Source organism: Neomonachus schauinslandi, chromosome 12 (genome assembly GCF_002201575.2).
Source record: "Neomonachus schauinslandi chromosome 12, ASM220157v2, whole genome shotgun sequence".
In the NCBI taxonomy this organism is placed as follows: Eukaryota; Metazoa; Chordata; class Mammalia; order Carnivora; family Phocidae; genus Neomonachus; species Neomonachus schauinslandi.
In genome coordinates this window covers 21680015-21702684 of record NC_058414.1, presented here as the reverse complement: position 1 = coordinate 21702684, position 22670 = coordinate 21680015, and the positions used below count along the sequence as shown (strand labels likewise).

Below are 22670 nucleotides of genomic sequence, written 5' to 3'. Positions count from 1 at the left end.
AGTTTAAACTGGAAAATAGTCTTGAAAGCGACTGAAGACACAGGGTAAACATCAAGAAGTAGAATTCCTTTTAGCTTCTATGCCCATCGCTCTCAGATGCTGGCAAGTTCTCTGAACTATACCTTCACCTGGGCAGGATGAACAAACCATTTTTACTCTCTGTCTCTAAGTTCTTTGCTGTTAACACCTATTGTCCCAGCACCTTAATCCCCAATGTCCAACGGGACACTGAAATGGGTCATTAGCTTATAGTTTTAACTGAGGATTTTCACTTTTGGCATTAATGGAAAATTAGAATCCTGAGAAATTAAAATCACTTCAGTTAATTACAATTACAAGATGAGACAGAGACCAGAGACAGGCAGATATATTATGAGGATATTCAGCAAAGAGTATTTTCTGACTTATAACATCATTCTACCCAGAAGTCTTTTTTATCTACAACATTCTTTAAAATCTTGTTTCAAGAAATGAGAAATTGAGAATCCAAGCTGGTTTAAAGACAGACATGAAGGGGGTAGAATAAAATGATTACATGACTCCATAAGGACCCTTCATTTCTATTATTCTCTCTTACACATCATCTTATTCGTACTAACTTCTCTGGCCCGTTAAATCCTTTTCTCTTTTTCATCAATTTCCTGTGACTCCTTTCTTATTTTTAAAATCACTTTGTCATATAATATACACTGCAAATTAGAATCTTAGAACATCTAGACCAAGCCACATGGACTGAACAACTCACTTAGATGTAACCAAAATTGCCATGAGTCTCTCTCTAAAGCAGGACAGATTAGCAATAACCAATTGGTTGGACTTAATGGCCGAGCTGACCTGCAGTGACTAGTTGTCCTTTACCCTCCTAAATTTTAAATTCAAGCAATCATCCTTCTTAAAATCAAAAAAGTTAAGCATGGGGACACAGATTCCACAAGAGCAATTCTGCTTTAACTTGATAATTCAGAATGACTGGGTTTAATTCAATTAACATTTATTTTTTATTTTTTATTTTTTTTTAAGATTTTATTTATTCATTTGAGACACAGAGATACAGAGAGAGAGAGCGAGAGCATGAGCAGGGGGAGAGGCAGAAGAAGGAGAAGCAGGCTCCCCACTGAGCCAGGAGCCGGATACGGGGCTTGATCCCAAGACCCTGGGATCATGACCTGAGCCGAAGGCAGACGCCTAACCATCTAAGCCACCCAGGTGCCCCAACATTTATTTTTTTAAATGTGCAACTATTTCAATGGCACTGCATACTTTTTAGTGAAACAATAACCCAAACTAATAAAGAATAGGTACCTATATGTTTTAATGATTATTTTGACAGTATTTTGTTTTGATGTATAAAAGAATGCACTAAATTCTCTTTAAAAAGAACTCTATTTTTATTTCAAGATGACAAGAACATGGACATGGAAATATATGTCTCACAATCTTAAAATCAGGGAAAATAAAATAATGCATATGCAAAAAAAACAAATCAGAAATGCACTGTCAATCCTTGGCCTACCCAGGTTTGATGCAATCCCAGCAAGGTACTCAATGGCTCCAGGCTTAAAAAGGTTCAGAAAGTCTAATAAATCTTGCAGGGAATCGGTGGCTAAAAGTGGAAAAGCTTTTTGAAGGCCAAGGAACTTGTAAATAGCTGAATGTAACCCTAAAAAACGGACAGTGGTGGTGAGGGATAGTCCTATAAAAAGGATGAAGGTGGCTTATTTTATTGGAGAGTCCATTTTTTTTTCAAAGACTTGATGATGGGTTATCTTAACCTTTAAAAAAAAAAATAGATAAATGTCACTTTCCATTACAAGCAATTAAATGTCTCTCCAGTGGAGACATCAGTTTTCTTTTGCAGCAGACATTTTTGTTTTAAAAATACTACCAGATACACCCTTCAGTTACATAAACAAATAGACCACTTTCTTGAAAAACACTGTGAGGGTGCCATGAACCTAAATGCGGGTTCTTTACATGGTCACAGCTCTGCTTGCTAATGCATATGCCCTTAACAAATTAGTCTTAAATATAAACTCTGACTGAATTGTGTCTGTATCTTGGGATGTGTGTGTGATACATCAGAGGCCTTGTGAAATCAGGGTGGTGGCAGGATGCCAGAAGGGACAGGGAAGGAATTCTAAAGATCCCTTCTGATCTAAAGCCTCATTTGATTCCACCATGAAATCTGTCAAGATAGACCAGAACACCTGCAGCTGAGGTCAAGCTATTCCCCTGAAAGAAACATAATCTTCGGGACGCCTGGGTGGCTCAATCAGTTAAGTGGCTGCCTTCGGCTCAGGTCATGATCTCAGAGTCCTGGGATCAAGTCCCACATCGGGCTCCCTGCTCAGTGGGGAGTCTGCTTCTCACTCTCTCTCTGCCGCTCTCCCTTCTTATGCTGTCTGTCTGTCTCTCTGACAAATAAATAAATAAAATATTAAAAAAAAAAAGAAACAATCTTCTGGTCAATCATCATAGAGCAAGAAAAGAAGTGAAACAAACTGAAAGAGAAGAACCATCTGCTCAAGACTTAGGGTCAGGGATGAAGAATAACTTGTAGAGCTGTGCTAACAAAATTAAAAGCAAATAACAAATTTTCTAAAGATTCTATTTCTATTCTACCTCTGACACACAGACACTTGGCAGACTTGACTAAATCACCTAAACTTGAAACTCTTTCTTTTTTTTTTTTATTTCTTCTACAGAAAATTAAATCAAAAGCTGAGTCCAATTATAGTTCTCTGCAAAAAATCAGGTCAAAAAATCACCTTATTTTTTAAATTCCATACAAAAGATTAAAGGAATCTCAGTAGTAACATTTGTCTAACAGAACAGAAATTTTAATCAGATAATATGTTCTTCAAGTGAGAAAAGAATATTATGTAATTATTTTGGCTACTTCTACATTTCAGCTATCCTAACATATTCTCCCCTGCCCCCCACAAAGCCTCCACTATTCGAGTGTCTAGAAAAGTGCCCAACATTCTACAGAAACAAAAGGATGTATACACACAAATAATGCTTTGTTGGTAGACAGACTTACAAATACCAAGCTAATTAGTGTATGAGTAGTTCTGTGGCCTTCCAACCATATTCTTCATAACTGACAAGCTGTTTCAAGGAGGGAAAAACATTGCTTCTCTCATGAGAGAAGACTCTTAAATCCTGATTTACATTTGATGTGCAGGCAACAGTTTTGTACATGTTAAGAAAGTTCATTCTCTGGTGCTTGGCTATGGTAAGCAATTTTATTAACACTCTGGTTATTATTCGCACAGATGCCATGAACACCTTAAGCTTCCAGTGTCCTCTTACCCAACCAGAGCTGACCTCTTTTTTTTTTTTTTTTTTTTAACTTGGTCCCTTTGCTCTCTACAAATTCATCCTGCATCTTCAACAGCAGGTCTGACAACCCTATATTGATCTCTTATAATACTTCCCATAATGACAGTAAGGACAATTCTAAATTTCCTTCCCACAGGCTTTAATTCCTAATTATTGTGAGCATTACCCTTCCCGGCAGAACATCTAGCCAACTACTTCAACTACTAAGATTGAAGCCATAAGATGCAAATATCTTTGTTTGCTATCTTCTCCATCTCTAGTATCCATTTTCTCGATTGTTTCTAGTATTTTCATTCCTCCTATTTTTATAAATGAACTTTGCACCTTTACAGAGGTAAAGACTGATTAAAAGCAAACCAAAAATAATAATAATAACCGAGGGAACAGCATCCTGAAAGTGGTAAAAAAAATTTTTTTTAAGGAAAAAATGAGAAGAAATTAAGACACTATAGTAATATCAAGTGAATTAAAATTGAAATAAATGAATACTATAGATATTTTCTGACCTCCTGAAGACTATCATAAAAGGAAAATGTATATGGTATAAATCTGAAATTAATGTAGCTAATGTTACATTAAGTATATATGTAAATATGAAGTAGATATTTAGAAAGAAACATGAAAGCCATTAATAGAAATTATCTAAAAGAAGTATATAAGAGAACAACACTTTTACTTTCTTCTTTGTATTCACTGTTACTGTACCATTTTTTTTTCTAATAACAGATATGTACTACTTTTATAAAGCAGGATTCTAATGCAAGTCTGGTAGACTCCAAATTAATTTGAACTAATTATCTAGGAAATTAATGTTACTGTCACTAAATAGTATCTTTACAGGGAATCCTCTACCTCTACCTGTCATCAGTCTAATTTTTTACGTTTCTGTACACTGAGACAAACAAAATGGGGCAGGGGAAAAGAGGGGAGGACAAGGAGGGAAAGTCAGGGATAGAGAGGGATGAGGGAGGAGAGGATTGGTAGGTGGAGAAAAAGACTGTCTTTGTCTAGGTGTCTGCCAGAATCAGTCTTCTAAGAAAAAAAAATTTGTAATGAATATGATGGTATCAAGAGTACAAATGTTAAAACCTAGACAATTAGATGGTGAAATGAGAAACACGTATCACTAAGGAATTCTAGAAAAGAAACGTTTGAAAAACAATTTGAAAAGCTACTCTTAGGTGATCCGATTACCTCCTAGGTCATCACATTCAGAACAGCAGTGGCTCAGATATCAAGAGGCTAAAGAGAAGGTATCTTGCTTCAAAAAGGTAGTTACCAATAGTTTAATTAGATTAAGTGCTTAGATAAAAGATTTAGAGTTCACAAATAAATATAAGCTGGGCAAAGAGAGGCCCAGATTTGCACACATATTTTAAGCACCTCATTTCCTTAGCGAATGAACAGATAGACCACAATACTATATATCAAAGTCCTAATTTTTCCTATCATTTTCTATCATGCTCAGTTTCATTTCTTGGAATCTCATTTCAGAAACTCTGAAAAGCAAGCTATTAATTCTCATAAACATCAAATTTAATTCAAAAAGTTAACACAGAGTCCAAATCCCTTCCTAGCTTGGTGCACTCAGTAAACAACAGAGGCCAATCGTGACCAGGACAAATGTAGTCCACCTTTGGTAGCAAGAGTGTGTGTTAAAAGCATGACAAGGATACAGGCTCAAGAATCTCTTGAGACCATTTCATCCTAAAAAAAAAAAAACAAACAACAGCAAATAAGAAGAAAGAGATGCCTGTGACCTTGCTGATTCTTTCCCTCTCTAAAGTGACAGTAAATATATTCTATTTTTTTCTGTGACTATTTTTTGTACATACATCATCAACTACAAGACCCTTATAGGTAAAGTTCATATTGCTTTTACACTTATGACAAGTCCCATATTTTAATAGTGATTTAATAGCTGTACAACCAAAGATAATTTTTAACTTTGAGTCTTTTTTTTTTATTTTATAAAAATAGAAGTTATCAATCAGAAAATACCCTGTTATATTTGGAGTGTTGTTTTTTAAACTTTCGTTCTCTCATTGCCTTAGTTGATCAGCTTCTAATGTTTCCTGACAGGAGCAGAGAAGACTCCGGATTGTGCAAGAGAAGTGGATTTTCATCCTGCCTCCTTCATAACTAGTCTTATGGTCTTGGCAAGTTTCTTGACCTCTGAGCATCTGTAAAATGGGGACAACGAAACATACTTCACAGAACGAGAATGTAAAAAGGTGATGTCTGGTATACAGTTGGTGCTCTTTAAATATTAGTTCTTTCCTTTCTTGGTAAGTCAGTCTCTCTAAGCCTTAATACCTCATTTTTAAATTGATAAAGTTGACCTATACTTAAATTAATTTTATAACAATATTTATATTCACTAATGATGATTTGGATGGCCACAATTGCTTAATGTGTGAGTATGGGGACAGAGAAGACCCATTACTACTATGAAAAAGAACCAACAAAAGCAGCTAGAAATGCCTGAGCAAAAGGTACAAAGAAGAAAACAAAAATAAGGTGTGTGGAGATAAATTCATTTTCTTAATTAAAAACCAATGTTATACTTTTTTAAAGAATTGTTCACAGTTTAATTGTCTAAGACTGATGAATCACAGACCTGTACCTCTGAAAAAATAATACATTAAATGTTAAAAAAAAAAAAAAAGAAGATAGTAGGAAGGGAAAAATGAGGGGGGAGGAAATTGGAGGGGAGGAAGAACCATGAGAGACTATGGACTCTGAGAAACAAACTGAGGGTTTTACAGGGGAGGGGCATGGGGGGATGGGTTATCCCAGCTATTAAGGAGGGCACGTATTACATGGAGCACTGGGTGTTATACGCAAACAATAAATCATGGGACACTACATCAAAAACTAATGATGTAATGTATGGTAACTAATATAATAAAAGAAAATTAAAAAAAAAAAAGAATTGTTCACAGTTTATAAATGAAAACAGGGCTGTCAACACCCAAAACCTAATTTGCCCAGACACCTAAACTATGTAACTTTCATTCTCACAAGTCTGATAAAAAAGAGAAATTGAAGTGTGGAACAATATAATAAAATTAAAGTTACTGAACAAAACAGTGACTCTGAGAATAAAATATCCAGTGAAAGGAAACTTATATCTATAATCCCCCAAATGATGCTGTCACAGCGGACATTCTGAAATCAGACCTAGTACTTCTGTTCATATCACTAAATTATACTAAAGAAACTATTTGGGTCACTCAGAACTATTAGAATTATTGATTAACCTTGAGATAAATCTCTACCTAGCATTAGTAGAAACTAATTCTTTAGACATTTTTTAAACTTTTAATTCCAAAGTATAGCTCTCAAAGTTTATCAAATAGGTTTTCACTGTTCTTTGCTCATAACTGCTGCCTTTCAAACAGACTTCTCTATTGAATGCCTGGCAATATCTCTGAGTCCTTATAACTGCTCCTGAAGAGCCTTGTTTCTAACCTATTATCTTAAAAGCAATTCCCCTTACTTCTCCATTTATATGCTCTCCTATTCTATTCTCTTGTTTCTTCACAATGTCCTATTTTAACCAACATACTGCCCAATGTTTGTGATTGCCCATCATGTGCGTGCACACGCACCCCCTCCCCCAGACCTATAGAAGTCAGACACTCAGGTGACTTTAACGATGAGGAACAAATGAGGAAATTGAATCATTTAATTTTATGATATGAAGTATGAAAGAGGATGATGTCAAAAAGGTGTGGTCTGAGGACATGGCAAGAGCCAGTAACTCTTTTGAATGTATAACAACTACCAAATTATTTTACCAAATCTTTAATTCTTCTGAATCAGTCTTTTCTTAGAACTCTAAAAAACATGAAAAGCCAAATCACAGAAGCCTTTTAATCCAACCATTAAAATATTCCTCTACAATTCTAGAGTTATTTGGGGGTAGGGGAGAACGTGGATAAGTATTAAAAGAAGTCTAAATCATGAAATAAATATGAATAATTATAAGCAAAAAGTTTCTTTGTAACCTGTTTGCTTCAACTGTCCTTTATTTCTTCTATTAGTTATTAGCAGAATCATATTATCAAATATGTTAACTACAGAAAAGAAAAGCTGCTTGAGAAAAAAATACAAAACTTTTAAAAAGATTAAAATCCTTTTTTGGGGGGGGAGGAGCATGGGGGACAATAAAAAACGTTAAGAAGCAACCATTCAGAGAAAAGCATACAGTGTCAACTAGAGGGTTAGATTAGGGATACCATGAAGAGCAGACACGGCTGAGTTGGTATTAGAAGCAGTGTACTGGGTGATATTTGTATTTTTCCTTTTACCACCAAGATCAGGATCAGGAAGGGAAGAATCAAATACATGCATGCACACCCTGCCACCAAATACCTACAGTAAGTCAGGCATGATGCTATGCACCTGGCAAGACCCCTCAGTAAAACTTCCATTTTCCTTTGCCCTTTCCCCTGCCTTGCCTAAACAATTCAGTGCTAAAGTCATTAAATAGGGCAGGAACCATGGCGGCCCCAAGCAGAGTGTGAGAGTGTCTGACACATGGGTGGGCTAGGTGTGAGGTATCAGCCCAAGTGGGGTATAAAGGGGGGCCTCATGGGCTATGGGGACTCAGAGCCTGAGCAGGGTGAGAAAGGTGACCACATTTTGGGGTAACCCAGCACAGACAGGTCGTTGAAACCTATGCACAGTGAGGAGGACCTTCAACTGGAGAATATCTTAATATGGGTGTCTGAGCCCAAGAAAGGTGAAGAGGTCTAGAATAAAAAGGCTGAACGAGATGAAAAGGGTATCCAGATACAGAATGGGATAGCAGCTGAGATGGGAGACTGGTTACATATGTGGAGATTGAGGTCTTGATAGCCTGAAAATGTTCACTCCTGTTTATTCAGAAATCTCTACCTATAAAGCTATTAAAGAAATAAGAGATTAGTTCAATGACATGAATGCTATATATAAACAGGGGAAGGGTTTAAAAAATTATGGCATATTTATACAATAAAATATTATGCTCATTAAAATTATGTTTTAAAAGGATATTCAGTGATGTGAGAAAATACTTTTGGTATGTTACATGAAAACAGGATAACAGAAAAACTAAATACAATAGGATCCTAATTTTGTTTGGGAAAATTCACAAGGTTAACAGTAGGGCAATTGCGTGATTTTATATTTACCTCCATTTTTCACTTTTCCTATGATAGACATTTATTACTTTTTTTAAAGATTTATTTACTTATTTGAGAGAGAAAAAGAGAGAGAAGAGGGGAGGGGCAACGGGAGAGGGGAGAGGAGAATTCTAAGCAGACTTCCTGCTGAGATCAGAGCCCAATGCAGGGCTCAATCCCACGGACCATGAGATCATGACTGAGCTGAAACCAAGAGTCAGACGCTTAACTGACTGCACTACCCAGGTGCCCCAACATGTATTACTTTTAAATCATGATAAAACATCATTTTAAAAATCAAGAGAAGGGCGCCTGGGTGGCTCAGATGGTTAAGCGTCTGCCTTTGGCTCAGGTCATGATCCCAGGGTCCTGGGATCGAGTCCTGCGTCGGGCTCTCTGTTCCTTGGGAGCCTGCTTCTCTCTCTGCCTCTCTCTCTCTGTGTCTCTCATGAATAAATAAATAAAATCTTTAAAAAAAATAAAAATAAAAATAAAAATAAAAATCAAGAGAAAATGAAAGCTAATAATCACAGTAATATCAAATGTTAGGTATTGGGCTTTCGAATACATTTTCTCATGGAAAAGTACTGTGAGGGGGCAGTCATTAAGAAAGCAATTGCCACTGCACAAAATCAATTTAATTAAGTATCATTATGAAAATAAATAAGGTTTTTCCTATGAGTTATAGAATGGGAATTTCAGCCAAGAAGTTATACCTTAATTAAAAAAAAAAGTTATACCTTAATAACAAAACTGTCAAAGTCTATTACATAGAAGGGCAGATAGATACCTACATCCTAGGATATAAGGGGAGGGGGGATGAGTTAAAGAACCAAGATGCTAAAATATATACCAAGTGTCCCAGAAAACAAAAACATTTCAAATGGGACTTTAGTGGCAGAAGGGTAACTTAAAATGCATTAGGTGGTAATGGAAGGAATTCAAACGGTTCACACAGGAAAGGGAGGGAATGGAGGGAAGGGAGCCCAGGAAACGGCTACATGGTGGAACTGGGAGAACTCCAAGTTCTGGAAGCCAAGGAGAGAAGGCCATCATTAGCTTTTTAGCCCTTAGAGTAACCATCAGGGACTGGCCATATGAGAAAAAGCAGCAGCCATGGACTGTCTCATCTGACTCCTGTTCTCCACTCCCCTCAGTTCCCAAGACATTAAAAAGATTAACCTTCAGAGCTATTTACTCGATACAGTGTGATTTCAGGGGTCCCTCAATAATCCTCAAATGCCAAGCCCCCATCTTTAATAAGAACATAACCTTTGATTTAAGATTAAAAAGCAAGTACCTAATTGATTCAATACCTGTCTCTCAATTATACTTAAGTAGAATCATTAAATCACTAAGCATGAAGAACTGAGGGCCTGCTGTATGGTGAGGGGTGCTGCCAAGGACCAGGTCTGTGTTATTTGATCCTGCGCACACCCCTCCACCACAGGGATCTAAAGCTAGACAGGTGACTCACACTGAGCCAATCAGATTCTCTCCCCATTCCAAATGTCAGAAGAACAAGAGAAACAGAGATGGATGGCTAACAGAGGAGAATAAAATTAAACAACAAGGCCCTACAGACAAGTTTCTAGAAATTCTACTACTAAGAGGCCCAACACAGGCCTGGTTTGCCTTTCCTTCCCAGGTGTTGGCTATGGCTGTTGGCTCAGCTGACATGTGTAGTGAAAAGTAGAAGCAGAACACAGCGGTGTTTTTTCCTGGCCCAACTTTAATGAGAACATTGCTGTTAATGCAAACCAACACCACTCTGCATAATTTAAGAAGACTGTTTATTTTCCAACTTGCTGGTACATGGCAGTACATTCTCGGTGGATTTATTAATCAAGGTACTGCCCAATTAATAACCTTTCCCAAGAAGTCATCTTGGCAAAGATAATTTAACTTCTCCTTTTCCACTTAACCTAACCTGGCATCATGAATTGTGAAGAACCCTGCTAATGAGGAAAAAAAGATCATTAGTGGCTTTTATTAATCATATAAAATAATTCAAATGCGCCTTACTTCATGAATTAAACAGAGGGTCAAAACATATTATCCAGGGTAAATACTAAAGTTCTAGTTAATAAATTTATAACATTAATCCCCAGGTTTTAAAGTTTTTATGGCCAAACCCTTAAAATTTAACATTACTTAATTAATAATTATTTGAATTTTTCAGTAAATGTTATCTCAACAATTCATTTATTAAATAAAAAATTTAATTTTATTAAAAATAGTTAAAATAAATTATTAAACTATTTAAAATGGCTTTTTAAAAGCTATTTATTACTTAAAATAAACAGCTTAGTTAAAAAAAATTAAGGTTTCACTTCTTTAGCTTCTAAATCGTCAAAACTTAATGAAAGACCAAACACAAACTATTTTCTCTTTTACCACTAACAGTGCTGTTCATATTTTATATATCAAATTTAATGGGAGAAAAAACCCTTAAAAAACATGAACTTCATCTTCCCACCTAGTCTAAGAAAAGGCTTCCACCAACAACAGAGGTCATAATTCACTTAGCCGAACATGCATTTATGAAAATTAATTTACTCGGTTAAATAACACTGACCAAAACCAGTCAGTATATGTACAAGACTTCCAATAGACTAGGCAAGTATATTCAAGCTAAAACAATAGTGCCATCAACAATAATTGCTGCTTTGTTTACTGAACACTTGCTGTCCCTCACGGGCTGCAGTGCAAGCAGGGAACAAGACACAAAAGGCACATTTAATGCCATCACCCACATCCATTTGAGAGCCCACAGCCAGGGGAGAAGAAATAGGCCAGGTTTGGACGTAAGGTTGGGAGTGGAATCACTCACACTCAGTTAAAGAGTGTACATTCTGTAGCCCATTGTAGCTGGGTTTAAATTCTGGCTCTATCATGCATTCTCTGTGGGGCGGTAAGGAAACTATTAGAATTCTCTGAATCTTAGTTTCCTTAGTTATAAAATCAGGATGATGGCAGGAATGCCTATTTCATAGGGTTGCTGTGATGATTACATGCATGTAAAGTACATGGGAAAGTGGGTAGCACACAGTAAGTGCTCAATAAATGTCACCTGTTGTTATTCACCCAGTACAACACTCATGACAGAGGAAGCTCTGGGCCAACTACTTTACTTACACAATATCATTTAATCCTCATAACACTCCCTGACATAGACAGTGTTATTCCAACTTTAAAGAAAACTGAACAGATCTAGAGAAGTTCTATAACTTGCCCAAAGTCACAAGACAGCAAATGACAGAACCAGATTCAAACAAAAGATGTCTGGCCCCAAGGACCTTGATTTTTTGTTTACCTGATTGCTGTCTAAGTTATTAAGACTCACAGAGTATCTGTGTGAGGTACAAACACAAACTGTATCAACATGACAGGGAATGTTTATTTTAAGCTCTCAGACGCTATGCTAGAACTTTCTCACAAACTATTCATAAATCAACATTTTCACTCCTATTTTTTTTTTATTTTTTGTATTAACATTTATTTTTTTCTCATCTACATCCTTCTCTATCTCTAGAATGTGAACTCCTGGAGGTGTGCAAATCATCTGTCTAGTTTTGTATTCCTAGCACTTAAGATCAACACATGGTAGGTTTTCAAAAAATGATTGCTGAGGGAATTAACATGATTATTATTACAATTTAAAGACAAAGAAATGGAGTCTGAGAGAGATTGAAACAACTTGCCCATGGTCAAACAGCTTTTAAGATACAGAATCTCTCCCATCTCCAGGCACAGATGCCCATAAAGGCTGGCTTTCCATTACACAGTGTTACCTTTCTAAGATAAATCTTAATTGTCTTTTCTCAAAATAATAGCAATCTGTAGCAACTGCTATGTCTTAGTAGCAGAAACCATTTCAAATTATTTGTTTAGAAAAGAATTAAGTAAACATACCACCTATTTCAGATATATCCATTCTTTCACTTGCCAAGATTTGTTTTTAATTAATCACATGCCCAAGAATAGCTATCATTTTTTCTTTGTATTCAGGATTATAATTAAAAGTCCAACTTTATTACTTCCTGTGCATTGAAGAGGTTAAGGGGCATCCCAGAAGAGTGGGGAAAGTCCCCACTCAAGGCACTTCAGGTAGACTGAGGGGAAAAAAAAAAAAAGTAAACATCTCCTTAAAATTAATGTGTATATTTATAATGTCCTCCCAACTGTACTGTTTAACTATAACAGGGACTGGGCATGATTTAACCCAAAAATGCAACTTGTTTTAAAGTTCTGCCCAACTTGTAAATTCCTTAAACAGGGTTTCATCAGTCTAATAAAACCAAGAGGAAAATTCCAATAATGTTTTAAAGCATCAAACTGTAGATTAAATATTTACTTTACTACACCTTTTATTGCCCAACCTAAGAAGATGAAAAAAATGGAAATATTTTTTGCCAAGTGACATCTATTATTTGATATTTTTTCTTAGATATACCAGAAAGGGGAAAGAAAATTCCATGACTACTTCATCAATTGGAAAATGAAGTAATATTTAATGATAATAGGTAAGATCAAGACAAAAACAAAACAAACAAAAACCCACAAAACCGCTACAAATCAACTAGTCAATGGCAGAGCTAAAGTAGAAAATGATCAGTAATATGCCAACCAACTAAGATTGATTATTGTTTTTGTGACAAGTATTTATTCTCTTTTCCTTTTGATTTTACCTGAAGAGACCTAAATTTTAAATCACAATTCAAAGACATTATTTCACAGGATGGAATGGGAATCTTCTGGGAAACCAATATTTCACATGGTAAAGACAATCACGCCACTTTAAGTCTCTTCCAGGATTTCTAAAGCTACAGGAATTTCTAACTAAAATTATAATACCCAAAATAAACAATCAATGAAAAGAAAGAGCTACGCAAATTAACCTATGAGACACTATTTCATACCTACTAAAGTGGCTATAACCAAAAGGCAGACAATAACATATTGGCAAGGACATGGAGAAACTGAAATCCTCATACATTGCCTGTGGGAATGTAAAATGAAGCAGCCACTCTGGAAAAACAGTTTGACAGTTATGACCTGGTAAATCTACCCCTACTTACCTACCCAAGAGAAATGAAAATATATGTCCATACAAAAATCTGTATATAAATGCTTATACCTGCATTATTCATAATAGTCAAAAACTAGAAACAATCCAAACGTCCATCAATTGTGAATAAACAAAATGTGGCACAATGGGATTCTACAGTGCAATTAAAAAAAAATGAAGTACTCAAACATGCTACATCTGAGGAGTGCAGAGCCTGATGCAGGGCTAGATCTCACAACCCTGAGATCACAACCTGACCCAAAACCAAGAGTTGGATGCTTACCCCAGCACCCCAGTAAAAATTATTGAATTGAATACTTAAAACAAGTGAATTTTATGGTACTTATTTGTACATTAATAGAGCTGTTTTATTAAAAAGGAGTACCTATATTTCTGTAAAATTTCTTCAAATAAAAATAACATGAGGGAAATACACACACCCCCACACAAAGACATTAGATCCTAGGGGAATTGGAATAAAAACATTTTTCCATCAAGTTTTGACTCGTAGCAGGCTTTTCATCTCTATATCCAGAAGACTGCTTCTGCTTTTTTTTTTTTGGTGCATATGCTAGATTATTATTAATTAATTTTAATACTGGCTTAACATTAACTTGCATATTAGTAAGATCTACTTCCCAAGGGATTTGAGATATTTAAACATTATGTAGTGTAAATTACTGCAACTGAGAAAATCAATATTAACAAAGAAATTGTCAGGGTGTCTGGCTGGCTCAGTTGGAGGAGTCTGCGATCTTGATCTCAGGGTTGTGAGTTCAAGCCCCACATTAAGTATAGAGATTACTAAAAATAAATAAACTTTAAAATGGCTGCATTTGCAAACAGTTCTCTTTTTTTAAAGATTTTATTTATTCATTTGAGAGAGAGGAAGAGGATGGAAGGAGAGTGAGAGGGAGAAGGAGACTCCCCCTGATGAGCAGGGAGCCAGATGCAGGACTCGATCCCAGAACCCTGAGATCATGACCTGAGCCGAGGGCAGAGGCTTAACTGACTGAGCCACCCAGGCACCCCTCTATTTTTTTTAAGTAGGCTCCATGCCCAGCATGAAGTCCAGCATGGGGCTTGAACTCACAACCCTGATATCAAGACCTGAGCTGAAATCAAGAGTTGGATGCTTAACCAACTGGGCCACCCAGGCGCCCCTCAATGGTTTGCATTTCTGTGCAGTTACTTTTGCTTGAGATTACATAAATGAGGATTTCCCTCATAGGAATTTCTAATATATACCACCCAAGTGAATTAAAAAAGACATCAACCAAGGATACTGTACATATCAGACTTAATATTTAACTCCATTTTGATTTGATTTTAAAAATCTAATAATATCAAACTATAGTCTGTTGACACCACAGGATTTGATTTCAGGAAAAAATCCTTCTATACTTAGAAAAGAAAGCAATTTTTTAAAAGATGGAACCTAGTCCTACTATGTGACCAACTTAAAACATTACCCTCTTTACAAAAAGAAATTAAATCAGAAAATCTCTATTCACTCTAAAATAATTTGTTTTATTGTTTCTTTTTAAAAGCAGGAGAACTAATTAGTAGTAAGGGCACCGAATTAAATTCCTCGATCTAAATTCCGGCCTCACCACTTACTAACTCAATGACTTCAGTCAAATTACTTTGACTTCTCTGGGTTTTCTCATTTATTATAGTAGAGAGAGATTTCTGAAGAAATATCCCGATTCTTAGAAATCTCTCCCCTAACTTCCCCTCAAGAAATCCTAAAACAACATCATGTTTATCAGGAGTTTTGTTTGATAAATAATATGTATAAAAATTATGGGTAACTTGAAAATAAAAGTAAAAAAGTGTTGTTATTGGGAAATATTCATTGAAAACAAGTAACTTTTACACCACCCAAGATGGCAATAAGAGCTTATCTATCTCTAAAATAAACATGGACTGGGCGCCTGGGTGGCTCAGATGGTTAAGCGTCTGCTTTCGGCTCAGGTCATGATCCCGGGGTCCTGGGATCGAGTCCCGCATAGGGCTCCCTGCTCGGCGGGGAGCCTGCTTCTCTCTGCCTCTGCGTCTCTCTCTCTCCCCCTGTGTTTCATGAATAAATAAATAAAATCTTTTTAAAAAATTAAAAAATAAGTAAATAAATAAATAAAAATAAAATAAAATAACCATGGACTGACTGGGACCCAGCCTGGATGGAAGGCCCCAACCCCAATCTTGATGAAAGATATTAGGGTCTCTGGTTTCCAGTCCTGAGAGAGTGCGTGCATGCACATGGGGCAGGGAGGAGGGGCAGAGGGAGAGAGAGAGAATCGCTCAAGCAGACCCCTGACTGAGCACGGAGCGCAATGCGGGGCTCCATCCAGGGACCCTGAGATCATGACCTGAGCCAGGGAGGAGGGGCAGAGGGAGAACTTTTGGCAATTAATATTGGTAATAACAATAATAATAAAGAGTTAGCATTTATTATTTATGAAACACCAGACACATGTTCCATGTACTAACTCATTTAATCCTCACAACTCTATGAAGTAGATATTACAGTATCCCTATTGCACAGTTACAAAAACTTAAATTATACAAAGTTAAACATAAGTAGCACAATACAGGAATTCAAATCCAGGTGACTGGCTCTACAACTGAGCCAGTAATTACCTACCAGTATTTTCATTCACATCCTTACACAAAACCCACTTATGTTCTCTTGCCTTGACTCTGATCACTAAGGTGCCTGTGAAGAGTGGCATTTAACCCCTAACTACTGTCAGATACTTCTGTCTCTCTTGTTTCTCCGATTGCCTTGCCAAGAGGGAAGCTATCAGACCCTGTTAAAAAAGCAAAACATAAAACTTCACAAAGTCCAATTTATTCAGCCTAAAAATATGTAAAATAGTTAATATTAATCATAGGGTAACTATGAGGATACAATGTGCTAATACACACTGAGCAAACAACAGTAACAGACACATAAGAGCTCAATAAAAGTTAGCTATTATGTCATTTGGATGAATTACCCAATGCTTGCTTTTCCCTCATACTGAAGCATGAGACAAGGAAGGAACACATATGCTTTATTTACATTCTTTCAATATTTATCATAGGATATACTCTGGTTTATTATTCTCAAACATAACTCTGACTAAACCATGTGTACATAATACCAATCAAGATGACCTTACCTTCCTTGTTTACATATTTCTAACAGTGTACTATAAATAGCATAAAAATGTGTATCATATTTTTAAGTCAATTTCAATGCCAAGAGTATTAATATATATTGTTTATTTAAGTACATTTGTATTTTAGAAAATACCTAACATTACTGCTATTCATTCAATCATCTGAAATAAAAAATGAGACCATGAAACAGATCTAAATTATTCAAAATCAAATACATTAATTTGTTTGGCTTCCTTCCATTTATCTATATAGGATAACATTAAAATGGAGAAAAAAATTAAGATAAATTGCTTCTGGGTGCTTAGTCCAGATGCCTCAGAATAAGAATCTAAGGGAATTGGACCATCATCATCGTTGGTCAAGAAAAGGTATGCTGTGGGGCACCTGGGAGGCTCAGTTGGTTGGGGGGCTGACTCCTGATTTTGGCTCAGGTCATGATCTCAGGGTCCCTGGATGGAGCCCCACATTGCGCTCCGTGCTCAGTCAGGAGTCTGCTTGAGTGACTCTCTCCCTCTCCCTCTGTCCCTCCTCCCTGCCCCATGTGCATGCGCGCGCTTTCTCAAATAAATAAATAAATAAATCTTAAAAAAAAAACAAAACTCAAGTATATCTACAGAAGTTACACCGTTAATCTTTAGTATAGAGATTTAGGAAAAACTCTGCAGAGGAAGAAATAAAATATTCACTTACAGTATTTGTTAAATTTATAATGAACTATTTATCTTGGCACTAAGACTGTACAAAGTACCAATTTTTGTCAAGTGTTTTGTAAAGGATTTGCAGTCTTACGCCGTATAGACCAGTATTAACTTCTTACACTGATAAGACAACTGAGATTTTAAGAAGTGTCAGAAAGTTCTACACTTAGTATTTGGGGGCAGAAACCCAAGTTCTGACTTACAACTCCATGCCCTTTCCACTCCACCACATTCTCTGATGTAACTTGGCCAGCATTTTCCTAAGTATGTTCCACAAACACTTAGGGGAAAAAAACTAAGTCCAGTAAATTGAGAAATGATATCTTCCCTGTCTGCCTCTTTGGCAGTAAGTAACACTACACATATTTGCATAATAAAATCCTGTAATCAAAAACTTGTTTATCTTTGTCTAGCTCAGTATCTCCCAAACTTCTTGACAACAAAATTCCTCTATTCTACTAACACCTGTTAACATTATGCAGTACACACTTTGGGAAATGTTGTTATAGGCTAAAGCATTATGTTTATTAGCACTTAATGTAATAGATATAGCATAGGGACTATTTCACTACTATTACTACTAAATAAGTTACTTGAATAAGTGTCTAGCTTGGTGCATGCCACCTCCTAGGCACTCAATATAATAATGAAGAACTACATGAACTAAATAGAAGCTTAATATAAGTACTGTCTCCTGACAGCACTGTTATCAAAGCAGCAAACATTTACCAAGTACCAACTATAAGATAAGGCACTAGAATAATGGAGATACAAAAATAATGATTTCTACCCTCACAGATTAGCAGGAGGAGATTAATTATAATGCAAGTCGAGCAGTGATAAATGCCAGAATACACAAAATACCACTGTAACAAAGAGATAGAAGAAAAACTGAATTTATAGAAAAAGAGTTCCCTAAAATTGCTCTTGGATGGAGCAGAATGAGTTCAGTTTATAACTCTACCACCAACTCAGCATGTTTGTATCTGATGGTAAAAAGGATCAAAATCTCTCTGTAGCTTTCCCTGTCTCTATGCAGAAAGGATTGCTCCCATTTCAAATTTGTTTCTTCAAAAGAACACCAATATGACTAGAGACTCAGAAGCCACCTAAATAGGCTCCTGTGGCAAGACAGAACAGTCTGAGCATCAACAAGTGCAACGGGCTGAATCACATCAAATATCTTTAGGCCAAGAGTTCACAATGATAATTAAAAACAAACAAATAACAGTGTTGATATTTGAAGGATGGTAGGTAACTACCACATTACTTTGTATACTTGTAAAAAGAGAAAGAATCAAGGTAAAAAAAAAAAAAAAAAAAAGAGCACTCCACGACTGCCAAGAACAGAGCACATAAAACTTTCGTAGAGGAGCACTAACTTGGGACCTAATCCAGTCTCCACAGGATTATGAAAGATTTCCTTGAGGGAGAAGACTAGCTTTGAGTTTTAAGGATCAATTTGACTTAGATTAAAAAAAGAGAGAGAGAGAAAGAAAGAGAAATAAAAAACAGAGGTGGGCATCCCAAGCAGGAAGGTGAAAAACAGCATGGGGAGACTTCAGCAAGCTGTATCTGGTGGAGGACAGAGTTAGTGAATAAAACCTAAAGGCTGGATGAGGCTAGAAAGCTAACTGAAATTAGATTTTAAAAAAATTCCTTAAAGGCCTTGTGAAGAAACTTGGAGTTTCTACCACACTTGAGAGGAAGTCTTAGAAGAGTGCTATTCAGTAGGTAAAGACAAGGTCAAATTTTATTTACGATAAACCACCCTGGTGGTTGTGAGGAGAAAGTACTGAACTGTAACAAGAAGAAAACAAAGAAGAAAGGGAGATCATAGCAAATCTGAAAAATATTTAGGAGATAAATGTAGTGACAGAACAGTGACTGGAAAAACAAATTTAGATGGAACTTTCTGTGACTTCCCACAGCACTTTAAAAATAATCCTATTGTAGCATTTACCATAAAGTCTAATAGTTATTTGCATTTTGGTTCCCCCATGATGCAGAGTTGTATTAAGATAAGTACTCAGTGCCTGATACATAGTAGGTCTACCACAAATGTTATTTAAGTATAGAGAGATGCAAATTTTACCAGGACATTATGTTTCTGGGGAGAGAGAGAAAGAGAGAGTGTCTTGGCAATAAAAGTCTTTAATCCTAAAAGTCAAGCCATACGGATAAAACTAAATGTACTGGGGCGCCTAGGTGGCTCAGTCGTTGAGCATCTGCCTTCAGCTCAGGTCATGATCCCGGAGTCCTGGGATCGAGCCCCGCATCAGGCTCCCTGCTCAGCGGGGAGTCTGCTTCTCCTTCTCCCTCTGTCTACCACTCTGCCTACTTGTGCTCTCTCTCTGTCAAATAAATAAATAAAATCTTTAAAAAAAAAAAAAACTAAACTAAATGTACTGAATTTTCCCTATATGAAGTCAATATAATAAGGCTTCACCTAGCAATTTCCTTAGTTTTCTACCAGTAAATAAAAATAAATCATATAAGAAAGTACTACATTATCCATAAAGCAGTAGTAAAAACATATCCTGCTGTCTACCATTTTGAGATTGCAAAAATAAGACCTCATCTTCTCATTTCCTAAAGTTCTAAAAGAATTAAATTTTAATAAGGCCACCTGACTTTCTCTTTATAATAGTGTCTTTTACCTGGTTACAGCCACATACCAACCCATTTCTCCATAAACAAGGTAAACCAGAACTCTTTACCTGTATTTCTAATCCCATCATGGGGTGGGGTAGGGAAGACACTAAAGACAGAAAGCAAACTAAAGTAAGATGCACTTTAAATGAACAAGTATGACATATCCATTTGATAAGGATATTAATTTTAGGCAAAAATTTGAATGAATACAACTTAAATGTTTAAGTTGTATACTTTGTTCAGCATTTTATTCTTTTTTTTTTTTTTTAAAGATTTTATTTATTTATTTGACAGAGAGAGGCACAGTGAGAGAGGGAACACAAGCAGAGGGAGTGGGAGAGGGAGAAGCAGGCTTCCTGCTGAGCAGGGAGTCTGATGCAGGGCTCGATCCCAGGACCCTGGGATCATGACCTGAGCCGAAGGCAGACGCTTAACGACTGAGCCACCCAGGCGCCCCTCAGCATTTTATTCTTATGAATCAATCCTTGGTACTGAATTAACAGCTTTCATTTGAATAAACTCTTCGGGCCATATGGCAAAGAGCAATTTAGCTTCTAAGTCACTCTGTTAAACAGCATTTATAAATGTTATTCTTTGTGGAACTATAAACATACAGCAGGTTAACACCAGTGTTGTAGACACTCTCAGGCTTTTTCAAACCTGGTACATTTGCCTAATTTTAGGCAGTCAGTGGCAACCTACCAACTTATTTCACCACTATGTCTGTTACCACGGTTAAAGACAAACTGACTGCAAGATATTTGGAATATAACTGGCAAACATTATATCCTTGACTAACATTTCTATTTTAAATCTATTCATCAGAAAATGAAAATGGTTAGAAACTAGTTTTCCAGGATGTCATAAAATAATTTTCTTCCCAACTCCCAAGAGATATACAAAGTTTTATCCATTAAAAACTTCAACTCTAGTCAAATAACACCGTTTCTTGGATTTTCTCATACCTGTGTAAACAACTACTTTAATTATTAGGCCCTGTATATGGCAACTGCTGTAGGCAAATAGAGGTTTCCTTTTAATGGAATAACTTACTCCGTTTATCCAAAAGAAAAAAAAAAAGTCATAAGCAAATTAAGAAAACCGCAGCATTTCAAAGAAGTTATGTAGTATGTACAAATTCCTACTTCTGACGTATCAAAGTATTTGCAAAACAAAAACAAAAATCTTCTATTACCAAATACTCAGTTTCTAAAGAGGACAAACATAAATAATAACTATTGAGGTGTTTATGTATTCACGGTATCTAAACATGGTAAAAAGATGTTGCAAAAACTTTAAAAATAGATAAAGAATTTTCTACTGAAAGTGTTTTTGTAAAACCAGTACTTTTATACTCAGGAGTACTGAATATAGGTCCCTTTGCAGTCTGTAAACATTACTGGGTAGCAACCCAGAAGGACACTGCTAGGGAACAGTGCAAGGTATTTTTTTTTTTTTCTATTTTTTCCATTTTCTTTACCCATGGGAGCTGAATTGGCTATCTCAATTAAGTATAGGTTCTGCTCATTCAAAAAGTGAAATTCTATAACTCATGGTACAGCTGACAAGATCTCTAGACTAGATTTAAAAAACAAAACAAAACCTTGTTCCCTTATCTCTCAGTGTTCTCATCTGTAAACTCAAAATATTAGAATCGTTACTTTCTAAGGTCTTTTCCCTCTCTACATTTCTGATTCCTTGGAAAGAAGCTAGATTCTAGCACCAAGCAACCTCAGGTATAGCCTCAGGTGAAGAGATATGGGAGGAAGGAAGGAAGGAAAGAAAGAAATGAAGGTTTCTCAACCATTTAAGGATCTGTCTGAAAAATCCGTTCACTGGAGTACTTGAATTTTTACCCCGATTGAAATTCCCTTGAGCTTTCCCTCAGGTTTTGCTTCAGGGCAATGCAATTAATTTACCTACAATTATACTACTTGATTAAACAACAAATGGAGATAAGTCCATAGAAATGAAAATTCACAGCAAAGGAAGAGAGATAAATCACAATGCATTCTACACCAAAGCTGTAATTAATAAAAACAACCACTGCTCAGGAAAATATTAGAAAAGGCCATTTCTATTCCATTTGCAGTGAGTGTTAAAGAACTTTTGGAAAGAGTCAAAAATAAAACAAAGTTTGGTCATTTAAGGAAAGATATCCAGAAAATTCACCAAATAGTGCAGTGTGTGTTTGCAAATACTACGTAAAGCTAGGTGGTATTAAACTTAAGAAACTGCACCTGTCCTTCTCTATATTTAATCTATCCACTCTTTTTTAAAGATTTTATTTATTTATTTGAGAGACAGAGAAGAGCACAAGTGGGGGTGGGGCAGAGGGAAATAGAGAGGGACAAGCAGACTCCCTGCTGAGCGCAGAGCCTGACAGGGCTGATCCCAGGACCCCAAGATCATGACCCTAGCCAAGTCAGATGCTTAACCAACAAAGCCACCTAGGTGCGCCTAATCTATCCACTTTTTCATGTATCATTTGTTTTGTTCCTTCCCAAAGCACCTCTCTTTGCCATGAAAGAAAATAATGATCTCAAACACATAATGACATAG

General features: G+C 36.2%; 1 protein-coding gene across 1 annotated transcript in view; it reads right to left on the bottom strand.

Annotated features, from left to right (window-relative positions):
* PHTF2 (putative homeodomain transcription factor 2) overlaps window positions 1–22670 on the bottom strand; it is an 83552-nt gene that overhangs the window by 50403 nt on the left and 10479 nt on the right. The window lies entirely within an intron of this gene.